Here is a 17,651-nt window from a genome sequence, read left to right on the forward strand (position 1 = left end):
ATAATATGTTAACATATCTGCATACAAAAAAATCGTGAAAAACACTTCAAACTTTTTTTATCGGCAAATTTGTAAGTGGCCAAGATTCCGTGCCGGTGAGTGTAATTATTTAAACATATACGTACATTATTGCGCATTTTCTTTTATTTTTTGAAGCACAAAGCAGATACATACCTAACATGTATTATAAACATCAAAAACAATATTTTCCCCGGAGACCGAACGGAAATTCCTATATCCTAAGAGAGTTCACCCCTCGGGAAGTGTATCAATCAGCACTTTGTGCTTCGACAGAAGACTATTTATCTTCTATAATATAAAAATGAATCCCAAAATGTGTTGGTAAGCGCATAACTTGAGAACGGCTGAACCGATTTCGTTAATTCTTTTTTTATTATATTCCTTGAAGTACAAGGATGGTTCTTACGTAGAGAAAACGTAAATATGTACCACGGGCGAAGCCGGGGCGGACTGCTAGTTTCAAATAAACTTTTTTGTGGGTTCTAAGTTGTAACCCATAAAAAGTCTTCATAATAAGAACATGCATGTTTCTCACCATCAATTAACGAAATATTTCTTAAGATAAAACTACTGAAGCACCACTCTTCATTGAAGTTAGTTGTTTAGAAAACAAGTGTTGCACTCAAAAGTATAAAAAGTCAAGAGGGATAAAAACCAGACGTGTTAGATGACGATCACCATCTAACGTCACACGTACGTATACGAAACAATTGCGTAGGGTGTAATCATAGAAATCTAAATAACAAGACACGGTGTAATCCTACGTCTTTATACGTACCTAAGTATTCTGTTCCCCGGAAAAAAATGTCTGTTTTAAATAGTTCCAAATTTAGAATTGTGATGAAAAAAAATGGTTCTTTTATCTGAACATTTCAATGATCTGAAAGCGTCTGCTTGTCTGAACATTTTTCGACTTTAAGTTTTAATGTATTACCTACTTATAACAGCTGTAATGCCAAAATATTATGATGAAGTTCATCAGAGGACTTCATCATAATATATGAGATTGTATTTAGTCAAAATAAAATATGAAATATAATTTTTGTACTGTATAATTTTATACGGAATGCGTTTACTTTTGCTTTATCTCTACTCCGGACTCATATTTTTATGGTCCTATATGTAGCCTTCATTTATATATATTTATTTTGTTTATATTTAAACAAGGTGAGAATAAGATTATCTTTCTGCTTCATTGAATACAGGAGTTTTAAACGCAGTGCGTCTCAACGCGCCTCTCAAGGGTGTCACGTCGAAGTGCAGGGCTCTCAGGGCGCGGTATAATGTAGTGTTTCAAGCAATTTATGTTTCAGTCACTTCTTTAAGTTTTCTGTGGTTTAGATGTTATGGTTATATTATAATAGTTATAATGGTATAGTCAGACAGACATATATGAGAAGCTTTATGCTTCAAAATTCAATTGCCATTTAGAAATTGATCGTATTTCCCAGAAAGATTTCTTCAATTAAATTAAGAGTCAATAAAAATGGTAAAATCAAATAAGTTTTAACTATATAATTGACGGGATGCGGGTTTCCCTATAGCAACTCCCCCATACTATTATTTAAGCCCTAAACCCTAGCTTTGATGTCAACACTAAGGGCTCTTCACAATACGCGTGTACAATACAATTGAAATAAAAGAAATGGATTTTGTAAAAAATATACATAAATATAATAAAAGAAATTGCCCGTGCATTTACCAACTACCTATACTTACCTATAGGTATTTTTATTACTTTTTTACTATCTATGAAAATTCATAGTCCTGAAGGAACGACTTTAATAAACATTATATATGGCGCCAATAAAATAATTTTATACTAAACGCGTCTTTAAAGAACCGCTGTCAATGTCAAATCAATTGTCATTTTGTGACGTCATGATTTGTTATTATTGTAATTATTTCCCAGAAGACTAAATCGGTTTTGACCGGAAACAACAACAATGAAAATGAATACGGTTAATATTCTAGTATGTATAAAAATATTGTACCTATACTTTGGTTTGCTTAACTCTTAAGTAGTCGTCCCAGATTATAAATCAAAAGTTTTCTTTAATCTAAGTTCTAACGTACTTATTTTTTTTTAAGAAGGGAAACCATGCATTGATACTCACGGCCCCCGGGGATGGTGCCGTGGGTTATGTCGGATTCTTACCGACTAAAGCCCCACTGTGTTCCGTCGAGCCGCTTTAATGATGGGGCCCCGGGTATTGGTTGGAATTCTACCGCGACCTAATCTATAGTACCTATTCGTAGTAAGCATTCGCACCTAATATATAAATCTTTTTTGTTCCTACGAAGAAGATGCAATAAAGTATTCCAGCTGAAATAAGGTGTTCAGGACAGACCGCAGACGACACCTCTCACCAAAGTTTATATTCGTCCGGTCAGTGACGCAACTTCCTGCGGTGCAGGCGCAGCAGGTAAACACTAATAGATCTCACAGACGTCTTCATTATGTTAGGTAAACTTGATAAAGTTTGTAAGAGTACTGTGAAGCACGGGTAAGCAATGTTTTCTTTCATTTGTAGGTATTTTCTGAATATTTTACGCCAGTATAGCGCACGCAACTTACGCTATTTTTTTTGTTAAAGTTTTGCAATCGTATTCAATTTGATTTTGATAAGTACATATTTTAAACAGTTTAGGTATCGCTACCCTAAGGATTCTTGTAATAAGAAAATTTGAACAAAGTATTAAGAAAATTGATAATTTTAATTAAAATATTTAAAGAAATACTAATTTAAACAATAACGATACAGTTAACACAAAAATAATCCCAATTTAAAAGCGACTTGTGAACTACACCGGAAAAGAGCTCCGATGCACCAAAGGTGTCGAAATGCGGAAATGTCAAAATGTCGGAATTAGTTCAAACTTGGTTCAAACGACGGATTGACAGCGAAGCCGTGTGGATGCTTTTATTGAAGTTAACGAAATAAATAAGTTGGATATAATTGATATAATGTATATTTAATTTTCTATCGCATCAATAGTACCAAATAAAAAAAAACTGCACCTATAGGTAATAAAAAGAATTAGCGAATTACCTTACCCCGCAGGATATAAAAGAAGCCTGGTCAATTGGTAATCTGTCTAGTTTTCCAAAATTAGCAACCTTCGTGTGAGACCTAATTCCTATGGTACGCGTAAAAAGTTTAAATCGAGGGACGAAAAAAAACATGTTATCCATTTTTACGCCTTCAGTCTTGGGATAAACATACGTATACTAAAAATTACCAAAAATCAGAAACAATATCTCGCATCGCAGGCGGTTAGGAATGCGTTGCGCGGGTCAAGGCAAGGCAGATGCAACGGTTGCATATTTTAGTGTAACTAATCAATATTTCGTGTTCGTGTTAATTCAGCGAGAGCGACACGTTATAATTGACAATAATCACTGTATGTAATATTTTAAATAGTCCTAACCAAGTATGCGTGAAGTTTTTTTTATTGGTTGCAGATATAAATTGAGTCGCGGTTTTTTACCCGGTGTGTTACTTAATTGTTATTTTTAATAGTCTTATATTATTATATTATAAACCGTGACTATGAGAACTATAAACAGGCAACATTTATTATTTCCTAAAATTAAAGTTGCCGTATTTTCTCTATATTCAATGGCCTAGGTACTAAATAGATTACTATAGGACTTAGTACAAGTAATAATACTTGTAATAATACTTCCAACTATTGAACTTTGAATAGTTGTAATAAAAAAAGGATATGAATATTGTTGTATTACAGGAAACATATTATCTATATTAGATCCTTCAGAAGATTTAATTAAAAAATCTCCTAGTCGACACTTCAATTAAATTTATTTGAGGAGACTATTATATAGAACAGAATTATACAGATACGAATAAAGCGAATCGCAATATTGATAGTCTTCCGGATTAAAACCAGTCTAAAACTCGCACGTGATACTCAAATCGCAAAAACTGCCAAATAGCATCAAAATACTTGGCACATATAATATTTATTCGAGTAAGCAATAATAAAAACATTGTTATACTTTTCGAATATTTGCAAAGTATGGTCGTTTTCCTGATTAGTTAGAAATAATACTTATTATTTTTATGTTTTGGTCGAGTTTTCCTTACATGGATGATGTCTCAAACTATCTGTTCTTGTCTTTGAAATTAAGTTTTAAACATACCTGAAACAAAAGTGAAGTCCTTAATGTTTTATGCAAAATAACAATATCACGTTTATAGCATAAGTTATTCCTCTGACAAGCACAAATCAACTTCTCTCATACACGCATATACCCGCTTATCTTCATCCTTGTTATTTGCATTTAAATAAAGCTTAGCATAAATTGTTATATACATTTTTCAATTAGGGCAACATGAAACTAGCTATTTCTTAGCATATTTTATAAACAACGTAAATGATTTATTATTCCCGAGTTATTACCGCTCGGCGACCATAAAACTTGCGTACTAAAAAACAAATGCTCTTGGATATGCGATCGACTGTATGTGAGTGAATGATTTATTTCTTGAGAAATATAATCATGGAAAGACCTAGAAGACATAGGTTGATGTTATTTTTAAATCAGATTTGAAACCTTAAAGATAAATTATAATTGAAACTATAACAACACTAACAATTATTTTTTTTTTTTTTTTTGTGTGGTGTCTCTCAATGTTAGCCAGAAGGGCTTCTACATTTTAACGCGGACGCGGGGGTGAACTGAAGGTTCACCCTGGTAGCGACATGCACAAGGGCGTCCCCCCTTGACGGGGACCACGAACCTCGGCTTGAGCTGTCGCTTGAGTGGAGGAGGCCAGAAGGGCCCTAATCGGACGGGCGCTCACCCGGGTGGGCGCGGGAACGCGGAACAAGGGACCTCGTCTTCGCCGGCGAAGACGGTGTACGCTTTCTGCTGTGGTGTGTGCGGTGTCGCGGTTGTTTCGACGTTGGGCTTCAATCGCCGCGTCTAGCCGTGCGTTAGCTTTGGTAATGTCGTCGTCGGAGTCGTCCAAGACGTGTCTTGGCCGCCTGCGACGACGAGTGGGATCGGGATTCGCGACGTATGCGATGGCCTTTGTCACCAATGGGTTGGGGTGGTTTTTAGCCTTGTCGAAGTAGCGTTTAGACGCTTGCTTCATCCATTGGGCTATGGTGGGGAGTTCTAGGTCCCTATGTAGGTCCACGTTACGCACGAACCAGGGCGCTCCAGTCGCCGTTCTCATGAACCGCGACTGAATCGTCTGGAGCTTGTGTATGGAGCTGGGGGCGCAATGCGCGAAAACTACACTACTATAAGTGAGGATTGGACGGACCACCGTTTTGTAAAGTGTCACCTTATTTCTAAGGGACATTTTACTGCGACTGTTAATGAGGTAATAGAGCCGGCTAAGAACATAGCTGGCTTTCTTACGGACTGCCTTAATGTGGTCTTTAAATGACATGTGCGCGTCTAGAGTGACGCCTAAGAATTTGGTGTGCTTTTGCCACGGAATGACTTGGCCATAGAGTTTGACACTATCTATGGCCTCGGGTAACAATTATTATTAAACTCTTATTATATGTCGTAAATACACGCTAAGTGCTTTCAAAATGTTATTTGAATCATAATTTCTATAACATTATTTACACAGATAACCAAAACACAATAAAACATCTGAATAATACGATTATACGAATAAGTCCACTTCAACAAATGTCATTCGTCGAATGACATTTGTTCAAGTGGACTTCAACTAAATATTAAAACAAAATAAGATAACAAAAGCAATTCCATAGTAACCAATAACCATCATAGAGATAAAGAAAGACAATAACCCATTACGGATTCAAAATTATCTCCAAGACAAGAGTATTTATTCGTATAGTCGGATACAGGCTCTTAGCGATAACTCCAAGCCGGTATCGAGTGTTCAACCACTAACGTCCTAGATCATTTTTATCCGACTTTTATTCCTTTTTACGAAGACGTTTATGAATACTTTTGGTATTAAGAAGGTTGAGTTTTGTATGCGAAGGATAATCTTTCGGAGAAACGCTCTGAGGTATTTGAGGAAATTTACCTACGAGAATTTTTTGTGACTCAATATTCGTAATAAATAAAGCTTCGTAGCAAACATTATATTCAAACATTATTATATAATCAATTTATATATTCAAATATTATATTCACAAAACTAATTATATGCGATTAATTACGACATGCTGAAATATGTTACACTCTTTCGTCTCTATCTTTTTAATCATTTCAAATTGATATTAAATAAAAATAGATATTATAAAATAATTTAGAATAAAAACTTTTTCTTTGTATATAGCTACAGACACTGGAAAAATTAATCATAAAATAACAAGATTTTTTAGAAACTACCAGTAAAAATATCAAGGCAAGTTTCTTAATGTTAAGACGATACACAAAAAAAAATCCACTGCTTGGCGGGCGGAGTCTAATAGCTCGCTATCGCGAACGCGGGTGTGCGCGAAGTCATTCTTGCAAACTCGCCGCGCTGCCGCTGGCCGACTCGGGACAAACATGTATGGAGTCGTCATACAGTTATAATATTGTTATACATTTATTTAATTGTTGATTTATTGGTTTTATTTTCTTGCTTATAAACAAATAATCTTCTTTTTAACAACTACTTAGACATTATTAATAATTATTATTACATATTTCGTAATGTTTACTTTATTACAAAATAGTACAGGTTATAAATAATCTTTAAAATAACAAAAAATATTGTTACTCTGAAAAAATGAAATGGTACTCAATAACGCGGACTACTGAATTGATTTAGATAGAATTTGATGCTGACGTAGATATTACATCATGCCCAGAAATGAAAGGTACTATTTCTGAAAGAAGTTATAAAGTATAAACCCTAATTCTTCTCAGTCAAAGTCAAGAGTGGAAGATATCACTAATACAGTACAACTGATGCGAAACTTTGGATGTTAATTTGTATATTTTTTTGTTAGTTGTTACTTAATCACGTCAAGACTACATTACCAATTTTGATAAAATATAGCTAATTGCCTGGATTTACACATAGGATACTTTTTATCCGAACTGAACACTTCTGTGGGAAAAAACAGGATTCACGATATAACCTAATTCCACGCGGGCAAAGCCGCGGTCGGAATGATATTTTTTTAAATAAAAAAATTGTTTAAAAAAAAACACAAAATATATTGACGCATGTATTTATTTTTTGCACTCTATTATAATTGTAATTATTCATTACAAATAATCAAAATAAAATAGCCAGAACAAAGTTAGGCCCTGGTAGGGTAGGTAGGCAGTTACAGCAATGTGAGACGAACACTGGCTTATTTATACCAATAATAATGTATTATAAACATTAATTTAAGTTTACAACAAAAATACATAATATTAGCTAATGTGAAAACGAATCAACCAATCATCACACAACAATGAAATGTGCACACAAATATTCATCCAAATCGGTTCATGTGATTAGGAGGAGTGACTGCAGCGCCATCTTCCGGGCCCAATTGTGTTTCCAGATCACCCAGGAACTCAATTTAATATACTTACACAAAATTTTTCGAAATGAAAACTCACATTACTATGTAAATATGAATATAAACCTGTTTTAGTACTAAGCAATTTCCCGCACAGGTGTAGTAAGTATAAATGAAATAAATATCAACATCAAATTCTTTATACAACATACTTATCTACCACCTACTAAGAAATGTAATTCTTGACATTTTTTCGTATTTTTTTTAAATATAATACTACTCCAATGAGCTCCTGTTCCATATTACAGTCCACCATACTTCCACTAAGTTCACCATGATTTTTTATTTCTTTGCACTTTGTTGCTTTTTGCTAAAAATGGAATCATGCGATAAAACCAGTAGAGCATTGATAACATACATTTTTGACTGAATAAAGGTACTAACGAAGGAGTGGGTTCACATTGTGAACAATCAGTGGGTTTATTTTCCTTCTGGATTCCGGATTTCTGAAAAGATTATCTATGCTATAAATGAAAAAAACCTTACACATTCGTTATGTACTTAAAACAGGGGTACATATCAAACATCGTCTATAATACAATTATCATCAAATTTAAAATAAAACCAATTTACTTCATTAATTTGTTCCAATTGTAAGCATTCTTTTTCCTCCAACCTTTATGTTTCTTCTTCTTATTTTCTTTATTGTCCCCATTTGTCTCATTTTGTCTTATCGTGTTGTCACCCTTTTTTACGATTGCGCGAGCGACACAAGTTCCCCGTGTGACGGCCGTAGCGGGAATGACTCGTGCAGCGATCGGGGTAGGAAGGTACAGGGCGGCTCTCGCTATATTGGCTGGTCGCGCGCAAATTTCAAGTATTTCTTGTTTATTTCAAAACCATCGCATATTTCAAAATTCTAAATCGGTAGACGTATAGGTTGTATATTTTATAGTTAATATCCAAAAAGTCGTAACTTTACGTTTGTTATTTTGAAGATGCCAGAGATTAAAAAAAAATAACAATGAGAACTTTGTATTTTTTTTCTATCGAGAAAATATCATGGAATCATGTTTCTAAAACGGTAGACGTATTGTGTTACTATTGAACTTTCTTGTCAAGAATTTTCATCACGACAACTTTAATAATATAAAAATTACGAAGGTTTAAAAAGGGCCGTAAATGTTAGAAAAATTAATTCATCACCTTAATGAGTTGTCTTAACGAGCGACGCAGTTTAAGACGAGTAATGACTTACTTTAGCACAAGTAATCTAAGCTAAGTTTACTTAGTTCTTAAATTTTATTTTACAAGGCGTACCGACTACCGAATGCCTAAGCCCTAAGTAACTAATAAATCTCGGATTGGATTTAACACGACTATGTATCAATTACCTATACAAATTAAGACATTTTTAATACTCAAACTGAAACATTTATTTATGCAATTAGACTTCTTCTAGAAGCGTTATTCAGTCAGTTTGTATTTACAGTATGTACAGTTGCAGAATAATAAATAATATAGTTGTACTTGAACACACTAAAGCACAAAAAAATATTATAATATTCCGGTGAACGAAACGCATACGAAAATGGTAACAATTTGGTAAGATTTACTCTTGTGGTAAAATACACATATGCTTATTTTTATAATTCCCGATAGTTTGAAAGTTATGTTAACTGCACATAAGTGGCCACACGGTCCAGGAAGACACATCTTCTGAGAAGCGATGTATTCTCCAAGATAATAGTTATATGGAAACCTAGACGAGGAAGGAGCCATTTCATTACACTAAATACTACATATTATTTAAACATGTATATATTATGCTATATAAATTGTTCTATATGATGGAAATATTGTCTTAGCTTTCGCAAAGGTTACTAATAGTAATTGGTTATGGTATCAGATGGTGCGCATTCTAACAATGAAATAAAAACTAACGACAATCAATTCCACAAACTGTTGAGTTTGAGAATTGATAGTGGTATATGCAATGTTTTAAATATTACAATTTCCAAAAACAATATTTGTATTCACACTAGAATGGCCGAATTCTTCTTAAATTTTAACAAGCATAAAATAGTTTAGTACTTGTAAAATAATATCACTTATGGGCGATGGTTTAAATTATTATAAGAGGCGGTTAAAAAAGCTTAAAATATAGTCAATAAAGAGTTAGTAAGTTTATTTATAATATGTTACATAGCCAAGCAATAACTTTGAAAGGTCTGCAGCCGACCGTGAGAGTGCAGCAATAAAGTCAGGCTCATGATTGATAAAGTCATCTAGGATAACAGTAATTCAAAGTAAATAGTGTACTTTTATGGGTGATCGTCCCTCCCAATATCCGATGTTAAGCTGGCTTCATATTCTCGAGTAAGTTTTTAACCCCCACTTTTATTACTGTTATAATCATCCAGATACGTTGTCATTCAAGCGTTAAATTTAAGTGCAAACGCACAATCAGAAAGACAGGCAGACTTTCTCATATTTTATAGTGATAGATTGGACAAGTTAAACCATTTATACCTTGAAGAGATAAACACATGCTTGTACGCTTAAAAAAATAAGTTTCAACTATCTCAAACTTCATCATCAATTTGTAATGTACTTATTCCTCATACCGATATTAAATTTCAATTACACACCCTCCAATTGCAACCAGGCATTACGAAAATAGATCTGCAATAGTTATATTTAATCCGCGTCTTAACTCATCATAACACCGTGAAATGCCTCAGCGAGAGTATAAGCTGAGCTTTATGTTTCTATTTATGGGATATGCATGGTGGTCGGCTATTTATTTACTTTACGAGTACGATCGGCCCGCTGTTGATTATAACAATAATTGCCGGCAGAAATAATGTGTGCGTTTATATTTAGTACTAGTGTGCTCCGCGGTTTTACCCGCTGTGCTCCGCTCTTGTTGGTATTAGCGAAATGATATATAGCCTATAAGCCTTCCTTGATAAATGGGCTATCTAAGACCGAAACAATTTTTCAAATCGGACCAGTAGTTCCTGAGATTAGCGCGTTCGAACAAACAAACAAACTCTTCAGATTTATAATATTAGTATAGATTTACAGTGCGTTTAATGCAGTGTTATGCCAATCATGGTAATGTTTATTTTGAGACATTTTGTTATTTGCAATACGTTTCAAATCCTAATGATATGCGGAAAAGATATAATAAATAAAACATATCAATAATTTTAATTGTAGAAGCGGGCTGTTTCTTTACCTACTATTTATTTCACTTAGGGCCGATTTTTCAATCCCTGGTTTTAACCAATAAGTTTTAACTTATCCGTCCAATAAAGTATTACACGATAATATTAAAATGTCACCTGTAAACAGTCAATTCCGGGCAATAAGAATACATTTTGAAATGATAGTTTTATACGTTTTTCGACGAATAAGTTTTAACTTTTAAAGTTTTAACCAAAGATTGAAAAATTAGCCCTTAGTTGATTGTTAAGTTCAGAGCCTAATTACGACTATGTACATAGTTTTAATATTCAGGATCAGATATATTTTGTTTTGTTTTTCTTTAAAAATTGAGATTCCTCGCCCGATATTTCGATCATTGATTTTAATCAGACGAATAGATTATAATTTTTGCTTCTTTGTACATCGATTCCAAAAGCGAATAACACATAGGTATGTTCTACAGGTAATTACTTACTCTGCTTTATATACTTTCAATTTGAAATAGCGACGAGATCACAATCTCACGGTAAAGGTCATGTTAACTTCAATAATTTCAACTGCCACAGCTATGACAAACGGACTGTAAATGCTTGGTTAATGCGATACTATTATAGAAAATTCCAGAAATTTCTCACATAAAAATCAAGGATTAGATTCCAGGATTGTATTGAGTCGTAACCTTCAATAACTAAAATTTATAAAAATGGCGAAAGTTAGCTTGTTCATAGCACGGAATACTAACCGTTTGAGTTTTATTAAAATTAAATCATGTTCTAGGTACAACAGCATTTGTATTTCCAGATCACCAGAGATCACTGATCAGGCTATAATCGGGATAAAATTCCAAAAGATCAAAATCTGCAATAAACAAGGTAACCTAGACCGGCGTGCGGCGATCAAACACGCCGATAACATTACGATAAAGTCATTTAAAGCGAACAAAAAACACGTAATTGATCTGTAAATTAAATATTTTATAGCGATAAAGTTCAAGGTGTATGTTTTATGATACTATTTTCTGTAGACCATGTAAGGCTGCAGTTTTGTCCTTTAAAACTCTTGAAATTCACAATAACCGTTTAATTTACGATTATTCGCATTAACTGTGGTGATATAATAATAATTTCGACGCAAAAGGAACATCTGTGTCAATTTTATATGAAACACCGACTTTTATAAGCATGTTTACTTTCAGTTGGCTTATGGTTTGTTTTCGTTACATTCTTCGTCGTGTTATTTTACGCATATTCAATACTATTTAAATTGGTCTATAAATTAGTCACCATTTCATCAATTTCTTTAAATGTTATATACATATGTATGTCTTATACTAAGGTCTTATATTAACAGGTAGTGTAAGATATACTTACTTGTAAGATACTATTTACTATTATTTAATTCATCTTCATTATACAAATTTCACATTTATTTCGAAGGAATTACTTTTTTTTTTCATTATTTAAGTACAGACTATTCTACCGTACCTGTACGCCAATGAAAATTACCCGCCAAAAAAATTTAATGACAGCTGTTACCGCCAGGAATGATTTCCTGTACACGCCGCGAGATGCATAAATTGAATGTGACTTTTATTCCAAACGGGGAACGTCTCTGTGTTCGTTTATAAATACAAATTGGTATATTTATATTCATGAACTTGTCCACCACTTCAAACTCGAGAATTCGGGGTGGGCTTACGTAAATATACAAGCATGTGTTGACTTAATTTGAATAAAATATTTCCTTTTGATTATTTATTATAATGATAGCTATTTCTTAATTTTAAGAACAGTGTGAAAAATAGGATTTTGTTTCTAAATAAATGCTATGTCTATGACAATTTATAATTATGTTTATTGTCTCATTAATTCAATAATACCAAACTAAAACTAATGTCGCATACCTAATTAATAACGAATTAATCGAAGTTCAAATATCGATTCAATCACAAAGTCGTTAATGAATGTGTAAACAGATTACCACAGATAATTTTCAATTCAAATGATGTTATGATGAATGGCATATATTATATTATAACAGTTCCCACGCACAAGGCCATGTGAGAAGACCGCAATTATGGTAACCGACCACTTCCGAAACACATCAACGATTAAAACTTAGTTATTAATTTGCAATTTTCAGACCTTGTAGATCACATGATGCCATACATTACAATATGATAGTGTAATTAAATAAATTATTTGATGGGTGACATTCGAGTATTCGCCGATTTGAAATATGTATCTTTCTTATTTTATCGTTAAGTACCTACCTTAAATGTGAAATAATTCCCTTATTCGATAATTCGGTCTTAAAAGTAAATGCTATTTCTTAAAATAGGTACCTAGGTAGGTATGTAAGTATCCATATCTTTTTCAATAAAAATGCTGAGCAGAAAACCACACAAAGTATTAACGAAAGATTAGGTACCTCATATACTCCAGTCCTCAGTCCTCGGTTATTCATCGTGAAAATATAGAGGGTTGCTTTTCATTGCGATACATAATACACCCTCACGGTCCTTATGAAGTTGAATCCAAGTTCCAAAATCCAAATTCCTAATATTTTGAAAATAGACCTATGTATCTATACATAATACATATATAAACATCATATAAGTATATGTAATTTTTTTTTCCTTGAACGGGCTAATGTCAGAATCTACTGATTCCGATTTGAATTTTTTAGTGTTAGATAGTGGAAAAATGCGGATAAAGCCACGGGGCACAGCTAGTTGTTCTCTAAAGCCTCTCCTTTTCTGTATACATCGATACAACATTATCACATGACTAAAGCTCTAGAAAATATAGGTTACAACCACTCGCAAAATGACATCGAATTCTAAATCTAAACCAGCTGACTAATTCAATCAATCAACTTTTGAATAGAATTTATGCTTCGGCAATTGATGATAAATCATTCATGACCCACTGTGCGCAAGTAATACATAAAATATAAGTTTTATGGGCAATTATTGTACATACTAAGTTATATGGACAAGCTGTTTCTTTGAATTAAATTCCAAGTCAGTATCAAATTCGTCATCAAATCGTCGCAAAATTTGTGAAACATGATGATGTTTCACAAATTTTGCTGATAAGGTAATTGAAGAGCAAAACAATATTGTAATTTAGATGTATGATTTAAAAAATACCTTAAAAAATACCTGTTTATAATTTCTTTAATGTATTTACAGGACTCAGTGAAAGTTCATTACAATAATATCAATCAAATCATAGACAAATTACCTACATAAAAACGAATCGTAATATGGCGTAGGTGGAGTGATATCTAGGATAAAACTATATTTGATACTCTTAATTACATAAATTGACTTCTCATTACAATTCCTTCACGTAACTTACAAATTACGTGCTCGAAGTTATGTAGTTTGAGCAAGTTTGAGATAAAAAGTGTATTAGACGCCTACACGGCCTAAGATTAGTTGTGCTGTCATCAAATTAATCATCTCACTACTATTAATATGATTTGAGATCATGTGTACATGGTATACATATGAATACGTAAGATTTAATATTATTGATTGTTGAATGTTGACTACCCAAAACAAGATGATTTTTAAATTAATAATTTTATTTGTAGTGCAATCTGTATCGCTTCTCTTTGCCATTTACATATATGAATGACCTAACTAGAGAAACAAAAGAAATATTAAGTAATGTTAAGTTTATTTGCAAACCTAAAATACAACCAAACAATATTTTCGAACAATACATTGTCTAGATAAGTACCTATGTTTGTTACCAGTAAAGTAACTTTTACATCCATATTTCCGGGTTCGAAGGACCAACGCGTAATAAGTACTGAGGAGGTTATTAATTTGGCCAAGTTTTTGCTCGCCGAGTTACCAGGCGGCCAGACCAATAAGGAGATGGCATTCGCCGTACGAGAACGCAAAAAGCGGGACTGGTTCTGTATGCAATAATTACGCCGCTTTTGTTTTACATTATTTAATTAATCAATTTTATCGACAATCGTTTAACCTTTGTAGCGGGTGACCTTATGCGTACGAATTATGTAATTTATTCCTCGTTATCTTTGATGAAATCGTACTACGATATGTGGTATTTTTTATTACAGAGTGAACGTTTACGCATTGCCATTCTGTAAATGTAGATTATGCTTTTTAAGTCTTGAATGTTACGTTGACCGGGAATACACGATGTGTAACCGTTTAACAGTTTATTTCCATAATTTTCTCATAATCTAGTAATGCTCTATTTTTTAAACACACACACACGCATCAATCTAAGTAAAAGGATTCATTGCTCATCATCTTCAGACTAAAAGCTGTATCTATGAAAAATATCATGCCGATCCTACGAATAATACGAGCCTTTCTGGCGAACCGCGTGATTGAATACAATCCACCCTTATCCACCCATTCGTCTTCGCTATGTCTTCGCCAACATTCGAATTTTAAAATATATTAGTTGGACCGGGAAAAAAATAAACGAAATGTTTAATGTTTATTCTTTTTTTGATTTTTTTTCTTCATAATTAATTTTCTTTTATTTTCGGATTGTATTAAATATTACATAGGTACTAAGTATTTTCACGTAGGTTAGTTTTATTCCCGGGGATTTCCATAATTTATTTCGTTTGCTCAAACTGTTAAGTACCCAAGACCTCCTCCATTATTAGCGAAGTTTTAATTTAGCTTCGTATCATTAAAAGCCTGTAGTGTATAGTGCTATACAAAAGCCAAGACAGCGGATCCAAAAGGCCTTTCTTGTCAAAGGGCCATTGTTTCGGCGCTAAGCTTGCGAAGAGCAACGTCTCGTGTTTTGCAGCACTTAGGCTTATGTAATTTTCATAACTCCGCCATTGAAAATTTCTTAGGGTATACAAATGTATAATTACTAAAAAGTCCTTCACTTAATAGTTAATAGATACTTATGCCTTGTTTTTGTCTTTTGAGAACTTTTAAATGATTTTAAACCCACACGACGCGACGTGTACATTTATGAGACGTACGTTAAACGTACGCGGTACGACGTACTTTCTGTACGTATTTTATAATATTCGCAATCGCCTTAGCTAGCAAACATGGACAAATTGTTTCCAAAATATTGTATTATTTAATATCGTATTATACAACAATCAGTAAGTGTTGGCGGGCTTGAGTATTTGCGTCTCATACAGGAAACAAATTTAGGGGGTGTGAAATGGACTTGTTTTGAAACACTATTTATTCTAAACCTGTCTACCTGCTCACTGTTATTACCTATTTGTTAACTTACTCCGTTATTAACTGGAAGAAGATTATTACTATTCATTTTAAATACTCAAAAACCTTTTGTTTCACGCTCGGTATTTCCAGAATGTTATCTTATCAAGGGTACCTTTTTAGGGTGACAGGTATGCAAAAATTGTGTTCTTATATTGGTACAGTTAATTGGGAAGACATTTTAGCGTTGTTAATATTATTAAATAAAAAGTACATGCCTAGTTAGGTACCTAGTATAATGTAATGGTTTTAAAAATATTAATAGGTACACTTAGGAATAGTTTAGATGTTACCTAGGTAATTAGGTATATTATTATTTTTTGTACGTGTATTTATTACAAACATTATGTACATGTACGGTTAGACGGGTTTCTTTTAAATGTAGATAAACTATCATTGGAGTTACATGTACTGGATGATTTTATCTGTAATGAATTATGATCTCGCTCTGTGATAGATTACGCTCATTTATAACTATGCGATTATAGTCGAAACTCATGAAAACTTCTAACTCAATGATGATTTATAAATGAAATACAATACAATATACATGCCTACCTATAGGATACACATTTTACATTTCTAACAGTCGCTATTTAATAATAACACAGTATTACAATAGGTATTTCGCAGAAAGGTGTTAGTGTTAAAAAATATTCTACTATTATTATTTAACTATTTCGGGTAATTACCTACCTAGTTAAGGTAGATAATAATAATTTAAGAAGCTTAAGCAAAAGAAGTCCACGTTAACACAAATTGCATTTTTGCAATATTGCTTAATATGTACCTATCTGTGTAAACAAAACTGCTATAACTATCGCCAGATTGTCTAAGTAGGTACCTAAAATCATACCTAGTAACTAAACAACCTAATAAGATTTGATTGTTTTTTTTTAATATAAATAATAACATACCTAATATAGGTACCTACCTACCAATTATCAATTAGATAGAAGATGGATCTGTAAATTAGGTAAGTATAACATATCGCATAAATATTAAATACATAGTACATACTAAGTAGTTATGTACATTATTATAATATGTATTATATTATCATAATTAACAAAACTTTTTCTCTATAGCACTACCCGATAAAGTAAAAAGTAACCTTTTGAAAGGGTTATCACAGTCACCAGAAATATATACCTACATAAAAAATAATCGTAAAAGTAATCTAGCCGTAATTAAAACAAGATCACTGCACTTAACTATAAACAATAGAAAACTTACCAAAATAATGAAATCAGCATACAACTAATGCACACATAACTGCTGTTCCACAACAGTGCTCGAGCTCCACTCTCACTCACTAATTAATTATTTTAAAATTCGCGTGTTATTTTACGATCGTTTTAATTCGAAAATCGCGGCGCTGAGGAACGTGCAACGCGCTCGACGGTTAAATGATGAATGAAAATATAAATTAAACTTCGCGTGAACAACAACAGGCAACAGCCGTCAGTCAGACTACGCGCGGGTGGGAAATGGGAATCGCTGTTCCCTATTCACAGAAAATTAGATGTTGGACTTGAGACATTTTTAATTTTTAAATTCTGTGGTTGAGTTCTAAAAATTGGACCTCATAAAACCACCGTATTTATCTTTTCGAAAACGTGTACACGCGTGCGTTACGTGCCTAGCACTTATTAGAAAATTGATAGACCGTACGTTTTATTTTCAAATTTTAATAGAT

At 33.0% G+C, this 17,651-nt stretch overlaps 1 protein-coding gene across 1 annotated transcript in view; it reads right to left on the reverse strand.

The window, feature by feature from the left end:
- LOC149476710 (uncharacterized) overlaps window positions 1-17,379 on the reverse strand; it is a 100,561-nt gene extending 83,182 nt beyond the window's left edge. The window contains exon 1 of the mRNA XM_089711181.1: window positions 17,189-17,379. The gene's annotated coding sequence lies outside the window, so the exon portion shown is untranslated. The remainder of the gene's footprint in view (window positions 1-17,188) is intronic.
- Between the last annotated feature and the right edge of the window lie 272 nt (window positions 17,380-17,651).

This window comes from Colias philodice, chromosome 26 (genome assembly GCF_061535455.1).
Source record: "Colias philodice isolate Cphi_HAF_F1 chromosome 26, ilColPhil1 Martin Lab GWU primary, whole genome shotgun sequence".
Taxonomy (NCBI): domain Eukaryota; kingdom Metazoa; phylum Arthropoda; class Insecta; order Lepidoptera; family Pieridae; genus Colias; species Colias philodice.